Source organism: Crinia signifera, chromosome 12 (assembly GCF_055691185.1).
Source record: "Crinia signifera chromosome 12, ASM5569118v1, whole genome shotgun sequence".
Taxonomy (NCBI): domain Eukaryota; kingdom Metazoa; phylum Chordata; class Amphibia; order Anura; family Myobatrachidae; genus Crinia; species Crinia signifera.
The window spans coordinates 67860043-67872098 of NC_139228.1; the positions used below are offsets into that span (position 1 = coordinate 67860043).

Sequence of the window (12056 nt, forward strand, 5' to 3'; positions counted from 1 at the left end):
GCAGCAATGGTACTGATGTATCAGCAGCTGTACACCATCCGGATGGAAGTGATGTAACAGCAGTGGGCGTTCCTATGCTCAGTTTAGCTTCTGCTCAAATTAGCATATAATCCCAATTGTGTACAGCAAATATAGCAACAGCAAAATGCTAGAACAACCGTATTTGAATCAGACCTTTTGTGATTCTGTTTGTTTGCATCTTATTGTAGGGATGGTCATTATTGCCATTGTCATTGATGGTTACCATCAATGGCAATAATGCAACTGGCCATCGATAATGGTAAACTATGCAATGGATGACCTTCGATATTTTTACCCATCGATGGTTATCAATTTTGTTGGACTGATTGGTCTGTGTCGACCTATAGTCATGTTGACATTCCTGCATGTTGACCTAATGCTTTTTGACCATCTGCTTGTAGACCTATGCTGCTTTCAGACCGCATATCTAATGACAGCAGTGAATATTTCACTAAATATTCACTGCACTGGGTCCGCTCATTAGATATGCACAGAGCGGACCACTATTGGCTGGGTCCTAAATACCGTTTCAGACCCGTTCAGACCACACAAAAACGGGTCTGAAACGGGTAGGACCCGGCTTTTTTTACCGTTTCCAAAAAAACTTTTTTTTTTAAACCGTAAAATCACTCTGGACCTTTCAGACAGTTTTTTTATTACAATATTACAGGTTGAGTGGCATACAATCACTTGTGGCCCCTTTCAGACCGCACTAAAAAAACGTTATTTTGCTGATTTTTTTACCATTTTAAAACGGTAATCTGTGTGGATTACCGTTTTAAAATGGTAAAAAATCAGCAAAATACCGTTTTTTAGTGCGGTCTGAAAGGGGCACAAGTGATTGTAATGCCACTCAACCTGTATATTGTAATAAAAAAACTGTAATGTACATTGCTGTATATAAAATACATTTTCAAATGTTTCCCTTTAACTACTTATTGACTGGTGACTGGGTACTATATAAATGTATTATTACATTTGATCATATTTTTCCAGCACTTATCCCCTAAAATACCGTATGTCTCTGTGTTCCCCTTTCTTTCCTATTTATGGTGATAAACAATGTGTGTGGTGTCTGTAGTTTAGGGAATGTTATAGGACAGTGGTTCCCAAACTGTGTGCCGTGGCTCCCTGGGGTGCCTCAGGACACTTGCAGGGGTGCCCTGGGTTGGTGGTCCAGGACCAACTAAAATAATTAATGGTTAATTATTTATGAGAAAAACCAGTGCTGGTGGCTGCCAATCATAAAATGTGTACAAACAGAAGCAAACCCTGCCATTAACCACATAACTGACACGAAAAATCGCATATATAAACACAATGTAATTAAAAAAAAATTGGCCTAGGGGTGCCGTGAAAAAATTCTGATACTCTAGGGGTGCCTTGATTAAAAAAAGATTGGGAACCCCCTGTTATAGGACAATATATTACATTGTTCTAGAAGTGATTCCAAACATTTATTATTCTGTTACAATGTTGCAGCAGGCCAGAATAGACAGACATTCAGGGTGAGGCAACCTACAGTATAAATGGAATAATGGGGGTCATTCTGATCCCTCGCAACTTGGGCAAATTCGTTCCGATGCCTGGGGGACTGCGCATGGTGTATTATGCAGGCCGCCTTTTCAAATGGCTTCAGCGACTTGCATATTCACATTGCCATTAGCAGATATCAGGGTGGGCAGTGGCGTAACTATAGCCCAGCAGCCCCCGCGGTGGCGGGGAGGTTCTTAGAAAGTGAGGGCACTGGGGGGGGGGGGGGGGGGGGGGGGGGGGGCTGAGGGGCTATTGTTACCCGTTGCCATACGTCCGGGACCTGACTTGCCGCCAGCGCATCAGTCTGTGTTCCCGGCTCCTGCTGCCAATAAAAAAAGTCTGACACTCAGAAAATGGCTGCCCCCATACTGCAGACAGTTTTGAGGATGCTAAAGGAGCCGGAGGCCTCCTCTAGCATCCGTAAAAACGGTCTGCTGTATGGGGCAGCCACTTTCTGAGTGTCAGGTTTTTTATAGTTACGCCACTGAGGGTGGGACGGGGAGTGCCGAGAGTTTTTATGGGCGTCCATATGTAAACACTGGGCGTTCCCATGAGTAAATGGGTGGGACGATGTCCGCCCCTTCTTTGTCCCCGGTGCTCGCAAATTCAGTTCCCACTGACTTTTATTTTCAGCGGAGACATGCGAGGGGATGGGTCTTAGTAGGGATGGCCATCGACCATCGATGATTCGAAATCATCGATGGTTCATTGCTGATGTCGAATACTTTTTGCCATCGATGGGGGAGAACCAGATGGTTTCCCTCCATTTATTTATTTTTTTCAAAGTGCTGGGACACGGAGCATAGCTCCGCCCCTGACACCTGCGAAGACCCACCCCGTGTTTTGATTGGCCCACATGCCAATCAATGAAACACAATGGATGACCATCGATATGTAAAAATATTGATGGTCAGCCCATTGCATAGTTTAGCACTATCGATGGCCAGTTGCAGAATTGCCATCGATGGCAACCATCAATACCAATGGCAACGATGGCCATCCCTAGGTCTTAGTTACACATCCCCTCACATGTAACGCGGATTCGGTGGCAGAGGGGTGGGAGGATATTCGGCGGGGCGGTGTCACAGGCACTCAGTAAGCTTGCGAGCTAACCATAACACCCACAATGTGTAGTTGTTGAGTGGAGAATGTTTCTTCTTCTCTACCCTAAATTCAGCAAAGTCCTATTTTGTCAGGACTAAGTTCCCCCACAGATCAGCTGTAGCCCCTGTAATATACCGTGGAACATGAGTCACTTTAGGAGACTGATTCAGTTCCATGATGAAACCACGGAGAGTCAGGAATTACACCAACACTATAGATCGGGAAACTCCCGGACTGGAAAATCAGGAAACTTAAGAAGAGACCCGACGCAGCTCCGGTGTTAGGGCGAGCCGAAACCTTTCTTTTGGTTCCAGGATTGCCACGGGAAAATCTGCAACAACTTTTATGAGGTTACGTCATACAATAAATTAAAAGTCTTTATCTTAAGATTTGCAGTAATATATTGGCTTTGTAGTCTATTGCTTCATTGGAGTGGTGTGTCAAAACGTCCAAATGCCATGTACAATGCATCACCATTGTGCTCTGGAAAATATGACAGATGGTGAACTCTGACACGTGATCTGGAACATGTGACCTGCTGGGTGGTCTGGAAACTGTGACCGTTATTTTATGCCACCCACTAAGCAGGGATTTTGTTTGTTCCAGCATTCCAACTCTGGAACGACTGGAGCAATTTACACGGTGGTCTCAGGAGCCAAAAAGGAGTCTGGCCACTACACAAAGTGAGTCAGGGAAGCAACATATTGGCAGAGTTGCATAACACAGAGGACATGGGGTTTAAGGTAAAAAAACTGTGCTCAGATTCGAGAGCCCCCCCTTCCCCCACAGTTCCTAGGACCACAATCTCCCAGGACCTTAAATGGGGGCCCAACACTGATACTATTGTTGGAAGAGGTCAGCAGAGGCTATTCTTCCTTAGGCAACTGAGGAAGTTCAATGGTACTTGTTTTCCTAGCAGGGCCCCCAGATTTCCTACGTACGTTCAGTAGTTAATTTATTCACTGCACCCTGAGTGAAATCGCATCGCATAGCCCTTTTTTGTGGGCGTGAGATGAGATGAGATCTCAGTAGTTCATATGGTAAAACACCTAAATAAGCAGCACTCTCCACATCACCCCGAAGAGTGGCGAGCCCCGCGAGGTGCGGTGGAACGCATCCATCCGACCTTTTTCATACCCTCCTTATCCACGTCGGCACGGAGTTGACTTTAAATAGAGTGGCGAGCGCAGCGAGCCCGAAGCATGGCGAGCGCAGCGAGCCCCACGAGGGGACGTGGAATACATGTAAAGTAATCTGCTTACGCTCGCCACGTCGCTTCGGGCTCGGTGGCACACTATATAAAATCAACTCCATGCCGACGTGTATAGTGAGGGTATGAAAAGGTCGAAGGATGCGTTCCGCTGCGCTCACCACGCTTCGGGGTAACGTGGAGAGTGGTGCTGTTTTACCATATGAATTACTGAGATCTCATCTCATCTGATCTCAGCTCATCTGGGATGCGACTTCACTCAGAGTGCAGTGAATAAATTAACTAAATTCCTCAAACTCATTACGCAGAATAACCCACCAAGCTATAGCCCACTAGCGATTGCGGAGTCTGTACTGTGCTCAATACTAGTCTGGTACGGCTCCACCAGCAGAGAGACAAATGCAGACTCCAAAAGGTAGTCAGAACTGTGGAGAAGATAATCGGGACGGACCTTCCCTCTGTCCAGGACCTTTACCTGTCCAGAGCAAAAAGCGGGCAACGAAGATAGTCAAGGACCAACTACATCCTGGCCATGGCTTGTTTAACCTGCTGCCATCAGGCAGACACTACAGGGCTATTCCACCAGAAGCCTAAAAAGTTTCTTCCTCAAGCGGTTCACCTGCTGACACAGAACTCATGAACACCTCACTGTCTAGTCGCACCATAACCCTTTGCACATAATCTAACATGGTGTCCCCTCGGAATAACTTTCTGTATGACTGTACATGTTCCCCCACCTGTTTATATTGTTTATACTGTATGCTGTTTACTTGTTACCCACCTGACTGCTGCACAGCAAACCGAAAACAAATTCGTAGTATATGCAAGTATACCTGGCCAATAAAGCGGATTCTGACAATTGAAAGGTCACACTATGGGAATGATGAGCAGTTAAGCTTAAACAAAATAATTAAGTTCAAGTAATGCTAATTGCACAACCAAACCCGAGCACCTCAGCTAGTATCAATTAAACAGCATAGTACAGGTTGAGTATTCCTTATCCAAAATGCTCTGGACCAGAAGAACAGATTATTCCATATTTCAGAATATTTTTATATTTCAATTATGTATCGTGAGGTATGTTGCGTTTATGTTGAACAAACATATCAAACACATGAAATACAAACAAATATGTTTTATTTGTGCATAAAACAAGGTTTCAAAAGGAACAAAAAGTTTGTGTACAATCTCATGCTGCTTTCCCCACTGCCAAACCTGCTTTGACCTGGTTTTTTAAACAGTTCTTTAAATGGGTCAAAGCAGGTTTAACCCCTTTCCCACTGCATGTAGTAAACGGTATATTACTGGTTAATTACCGTTTTTGTACCTTTCACATTGAACCCCTTGTGAAAGCTACAAAACGGTAATTAACCAGTAATATACACCCCCTCCCCTGGTACCTGCCCTGTGCCCACCCTCCCCTGGTACCTGCCCTGTGCCCACCCTCCCCTGATACTTACCTGCGTGGGGGATCCGGGCAGCGGGGTTCACGCACTGCTGAGGAGGCAGCGGGGTCTGGCATGAGCACAGTACTTTTGGTCCCTCTGCATGCTGGGCAGTGGGGACGCAGCGGGGTCCATCCGCATGGGCACTGTGCTGGTGGTGCATTCGGGGTCCGGGCAGTCCCTGCAGCTGATGGGAACGAATAGTTCCCACTATGCGCATGTCTATTGAGCGCTGTGCATATCAATGAGCCACTCATTACATATGCACATATGTAATGAGCGGCTCATTGATATGCATGGCACTCATTAGACATGCGCATAGTGGGAACTATTAGTTCCCATCAGCTGCAGGGACTGCCCCGACGCTGAATGGAGCCCAAATGGACCCTGCTGCACCACCAGCACAGTGCCCATGTGGGATGGACCCCGCTGCATCCCCACTGCCCAGCATGCAGAGGGACCCAAAGTACTGTGCCCATGCCGGACCCCGCTGCCCGGATCCCCCATGCAGGTAAGTATCAGAGGGAGGGTGGGCACAGGGCAGGTACCAGAGGAGGGGGAAGTAGTGTTGGATTTTAAATACCGTTTAAGAGGCATTCCCACTGCTAAAAAAACGGTATTTAAACGTGTAGGACTCTGCTTTTTAAACGGGTTGAAATACCGGTTAACTTTAACCGGTAAATCACCTCTGGCGCTTTCCCACTGCAGCCTTAAATGGTATATAGTGGGGAAAACGGCAATTAACCGTTTAAGAGCTGCAGTGGGAAAGGGGCATCAGACTCTGAATGTGATGCTAAGCAATCATTTTCCTGCACATATTTAGTGGCAGTTACAGATCCTGCCCCCAGTAGTGGCCAGCTACAGATCCTGCCCCCAGTAGTGGCCAGCTACAGATCCTGCCCCCAGTAGTGGCCAGTTACATATCCTGCCCCCAGTAGTGGCCAGTTACATATCCTGCCCCCAGTAGTGGCCAGTTACATATCCTGCCCCCAGTAGTGGCCAGTTACATATCCTGCCCCCAGTAGTGCTTTTAGCAAGGTTTTTTTCTCACTTTCTGGAATGTGTGGTTTTCGGAATAATTTGGATAACATATACTCAACCTGTACTATAAGTTTCATGTATATAGAAAAATTCACAAATCCCACGCACATTAATTTACTACATAAGCAATCTTTATTGAATTCCGGTTATAAAAAATACAGTGCCTACTATATAAATGCTGATGTCCCTTATTCAGTAATAAAATACAAAAAAAAAAAAAAAAAATTTCAATTGTATAGTAATATAAGCAAAAATCTTTTTAAATTAAGTTATGTCTAATTGAGCAATAACACAATGTGTAAACCTCTCACACACACACACCATAAATATATCTGTTGTATATGTACCTGCCTACACCCCAGCTCTATGGTGAGCGAGAGCTACCTGGTTCTAATCAAGCCATAGCCGATGGGAGACAGCTGGCGCAGGTCCAAGCAGACTCTGCCTTTAGCCTATTAGTGTGTAAGCAGAGATAAAAACGCCCATTGGGGAACAGTATAGGAAGCTCAGAAATTGTTGGCGGCGGGAACAAAAGCAGAAAATAAAAGTAAACTTTGAGGACATCCAAAGATATGACAATAGTCCTAACGTTTATTTGGTAAATGTAAAGTGTATCTGCCACCAACTAATAGCCAAGGCTATGACATCACTAAGACATGGTGACATCACTATGGCACAGTCAGGACTGCATTTTGCAAATACTTTTTTACCCCGGATTCATAGATTAATCTTTACTATGCACCCAGCCCTTAAAGTAGGTGTCCCATCCCACAATACCATCTAACACACCTTCTCCAATTATTTATTTAAAGCTCCTCTTCAACTTAAATTAAAACTTGAATTGAGGAACACATTGATCCCGTCATCCCTGCATTAATATACACAGCTGGTCTTGTACTGAAATGTATGTTATAATCCACGACTAGAAGTTCTTGCATAATATATAGAGGGGTCTATGTAATCAGGCTTGGAGAGAGCGAATGTAGCGGCTAACCAGCTCATAACTGTCATTTTTCAAGCACCGTCTAAGAGTTGGCAGTTAGGAGCAGATTGTCTGGTACATGGTCAATCCATGCTAACACCATTCCATCAAGATTAACAAAGCATCTGTGCTTTCCTGACAGCGTTGCGTTACGTAGTCTGACGCCAGCTGCTGTGCTAAGATCTGAGCGGTCTGTATCTTATTAGCATATTGCTGAACAGGAGATTGAGAGGTTTAGTTACTAAGCGTCGGGTTCTAAAAGCCGGCACTTCTGATCGGGTTTATGCATGAAATTTAAAAAGGCTGACGATTTTTCTGTCCATGTTCTGCTAGTAAACACATCGCTCTTTTATAGGTCTTGCATAAACAGAAGAGTCACGGTTTAGAACCGGACACTTTAGTAAATGACCTCCCAAGTGTCTACGATAACATCATAAACCAAAAAGCACAGAGAAAAGTTGGAAGCACCTGGTAGCTCTCGGAAGTCTCAGATCACGCCGATGTAGCACAGTCTGGTCTGCATATCAGTGCTGAAATACAGACCCCCCTGTGCTAGAAACACTACAGCAGAGACCGACACCCCAGGCAGGAAAGAGGAAGTGCATGGGTTATGTGCAGGTTGGCAGAAGGACTGGTTATTGGGTAGAAACTTATTAATTAATCTAACCATTATTCCACCACATGTTAATTTCAGCTTAATTCCACGGACTAATAATTAGGGAGAGGGAACATTTTCAGTTAAATGTCACATGTCTTGATGCCTATTTAGGCTTTTTGGCACAATAAAGCAATGTTAATGTTCATTATATATATATATATATATATATATATATATATATATATATATATATATATATATATATATATATATATATATATATAAGCAGATGACAAAGTCCGTGCACACCGTATTGTGTGGAGGTGAAGATAGTACACATTACTTGCCCATGAGATATATATGTTACATGAAGTATAGCTCAGAAACTCTTTCATTAGTATGATTCCCAAATGAAAATCAAATATACCAGGGGTGGGAAAAAAAAAAAAAAAAAAAAATAGAATAACTTTTTTTTTTTTTTTTTTAATAGATAGTCGTTCGTATTTCGTATTTCAAATATATAATTTTTGTTGCTTTCCTCTACAGATTACGGACTGGTTTGTCTATGGACAAACTGAACATCGGTGGTCAATAGAATATTGTTTTCTCTTCAGGACTGTTCTTAACATCACAAATGAGACAGGCGATCCGAATTAGGATGTCAAATCCTCCGCCAAATCTGAAATTGTGTTTTTTTTATTTTTTTTATTTATCTTTTAGAATCTCAGCCGTTGAATGGTGCAGACGACTCTTCTTGTTTTATTTTTCCAATGCGCAGAGATCTGGAAAAGTAAATACTCCGTTACGATACAGATACATTAATATATGATAGATAGATAGAAATTGGTTGGGGCTCTGCACTAACTAAATTAACTGATATTAACAAATCGTGGAGATCTAGTTCATAAATTGATCAATGCATTAAAGCCTGCACCCCCCACGGGACCCCACTTTCTGCAGGCCCTATTGCTAGAAATGATTACAATACCATACACAGGATTGGTTTGAAATCCCGGCGGTCAAATCCCATCAGGCTCGCTGTGCTTGTCGTGGACAACCCACAGAGGGACAAAGTGCCGGGATTTCAACTGCATCCCCAATACACATAGCTATCACATGTTTGATTCCAGGCATGCTATCTGGCCTGAAGCTCACAGCAGACTGTGTTTTTAAAGGTGAGCAGTTACCAACACACCTGTCACTAGTCATCTAGGGAACTGGTTAACATAGGCTATGAAATAAAGTTTAAAACAGGGTGCATGAGAGGATGTGACCACAATAAGACTAATTAAACATCGGCACTCATCTTTCCTAGTTTTGAGGTGCCTTATGGCCTGTGACCACATTGTTTAAATCAGACATTGTAGGGGCTTTGCTCTCACTAAATTAACTGATATTAACAAACAGTGGAGATCTAGATCATGAATTGATCATCGCATTCAAGCCTGCACCCCCCCCCCCCCCCCCCCCCCCCCCCCCCCCACGGGAACACATGATAACTATGTAGATTGTAATAATTTTGAGCAATAGTGTTAGGACCTGTAGAAAAGTGGGGTCCCGTGTTTTGCAGGCTTGAATGCGTTGATCAATTCATTAACTAGATCTCACTGTTTGTTAGTATCAGTTAATTTAGTGAGTGGCAGAGCCCCTACAATTTCTGCTTAAAGAATGTGGTCACAGGCCATAAGGCTCCCCATAACTAGGAAAGGTGAGTGCCGATGTTAAGTGTATAGTGTATAAGAGATAGATAGATAGATAGATACACACACAAACACAGGGGCCCAGCACTCACTACAACAAACTAACTCACCTTAACATTCAAATAATCAATAAATAAATAATGGGGTTTTAGTTAATGAATTGATCAATGCATTTAAGCTTGCAGCCCATCGCCAAGGGACCCCATTTCACTGCAAGTCCTACACTAACAAAAACACATGTTCATTTTAACTATGATGTGTAAGCAGTGCCAGGTTCCATAGAAAACCAATTGTTAGTGTAGGACTTGCAGTGAAATGGGGTCCCTTGGCGATGGGCTGCAAGCTTAAATGCATTGATCAATTCATTAACTAAAACCCCATTATTTATTTATTGATTATTTGAATGTTAAGGTGAGTTTGTTTGTTGTAGTGAGTGCTGGGCCCCCTGTGTTTGTATTTACTAGAGTGTGTGGTCACAGGCCACCGCACCCCACCCTGGGATGTGGGTGCTGTTTGCACCCCATTCCTAGGAATGGCGAGTGTGTTGGTACTTCTGTATCTATATATTTGGGTTGATTTTTAATTAACCTCTGTTACTGTGATCATAGCTTTCTCATGCACCCTAGATAAGCTCATTTACCTGAAACCTGTGACAGCTGCCCCTTTAATACTAATTCAGGTGCTGTGTTTGGGATTGTCTCACCTTATAAAAGCCATAAGGTACTTGGCAGTTGAGCATTAACCCAGAAAAAAACACGTGTTCATTTTAGCTATGATGTGTAAGCAGGTGCCAGGTTCCCAAGAAAACCAATTGTTAGTGTAGGACTTGCAGTGAAATGGGGTCCCTTGGCGATGGGCTGCAAGCTTAAATGCATTGATCAATTCATGAACTAAAACCCCATTATTTATTTATTGATTATTTGAATGTTAAGGTGAGTTAGTTTGTTCTAGTGAGTGCTGGGCCCCCTGTGTTTGTATTTACTAGAGTGTGTGGTCACAGGCCACCGCACCCCACCCTGGGATGTGGGTGCTGTTTGCACCCCATTCCTAGGAATGGCGAGTGTGTTGGTACTTCTGTATCTATATATTTGGGTTGATTTTTAATTAACCTCTGTTACTGTGATCATAGCTTTCTCATGCACCCTAGATAAGCTCATTTACCTGAAACCTGTGACAGCTGCCCCTTTAATACTAATTCAGGTGCTGTGTTTGGGATTGTCTCACCTTATAAAAGCCATAAGGTACTTGGCAGTTGAGCATTAACCCAGAAAAAAAACACGTGTTCATTTTAGCTATGATGTGTAAGCAGGTGCCAGGTTCCCAAGAAAACCAATTGTTAGTGTAGGACTTGCAGTGAAATGGGGTCCCTTGGCGATGGGCTGCAAGCTTAAATGCATTGATCAATTCATGAACTAAAACCCCATTATTTATTTATTGATTATTTGAATGTTAAGTTCAGTTAGTTTGTTGTAGTGAGTGCTGGGCCCCCTGTGTTTGTATTTACTAGAGTGTGTGGTCACAGGCCACAAAACCCCAAGTAGATTACTGATGGTTATTATAACAAAAACGTCGGGTCTCGTCTACTTGTTGCTTTAACGACCATTCCGCCCTGCAGGGTTAGGCAACTGGTTTCTCCCTTGCTGTTGTTGAACTAAAAGTCCCAGCACAACATATACACACATCATCATGATGTAACAGTAAAAAATCTGGGCCAGCAGTGCAAACATTTGACACCAAACACAATTGGAAAATAGTCAAATGCACTCACATGGTGAAGAAACAGGGTCAGGAGGAAATCACGGCATCAGGCAGCTTCAGGGATAAGAGCCTGGATTTGGGTATGTCCCAGGACCTCCAGGAAATGAAGCAGAAGGCCCCCACTGACCAGGCGGCACATTACCCCATGGTATGGATGATCCAGCACCGGGAGTTGGGAAGGGAACCAGTAGCTGGGTATGGCACATTTGGGGGGGTTGGGTACTGCCCACCTTGGGCACTCCATGGGTTAGAACCCCAAGGCTGTGAAGGTCCCGTGGGACCTGAATGACCGTAAGGGCCTGAGGGGATTTGGATATTGTTGACCAGAGGCTCCAGAAGGGTTAGGGATATGACCCAGGCATTCCAGCAGGCCCTGACTGATATGGTGACCCAGGATACTGCCCAGGTACAGTAGGGTAGTGCCCACTTGGAGCACCTGGCTGTGGCCCACTTGGAGCACCTGGCTGTGGCCCACTTGGAGCACCTGAGTAAGGCCCACTAGAGCCTGAAGGATATTGGGGATTTGGTGCAGTTGGATTCTGCCCTGCAGGTGCACTTGGGTAGGGACCTGAAGGGTATGGAGCATTTGGTGCTGTCGGTTGCTGGCCACCAGGTACTCCTGGATAAGGTCCAGTAGGGCCTGAAGGATATTGGGCATTTG

The 12056-nt window shown here is 44.1% G+C and overlaps 1 long non-coding RNA gene across 1 annotated transcript; it reads right to left on the reverse strand.

Moving 5' to 3' along the window:
• Positions 1-6466: 6466 nt before the first annotated feature.
• LOC146049352 (uncharacterized) lies at positions 6467-11643 on the reverse strand. Its single transcript, XR_014466108.1, has 2 exons — positions 11406-11643; positions 6467-8719 (listed from the first exon to the last, which is right to left on the reverse strand). It is a non-coding gene; the product is annotated as an uncharacterized LOC146049352 (long non-coding RNA).
• Between the last annotated feature and the right edge of the window lie 413 nt (positions 11644-12056).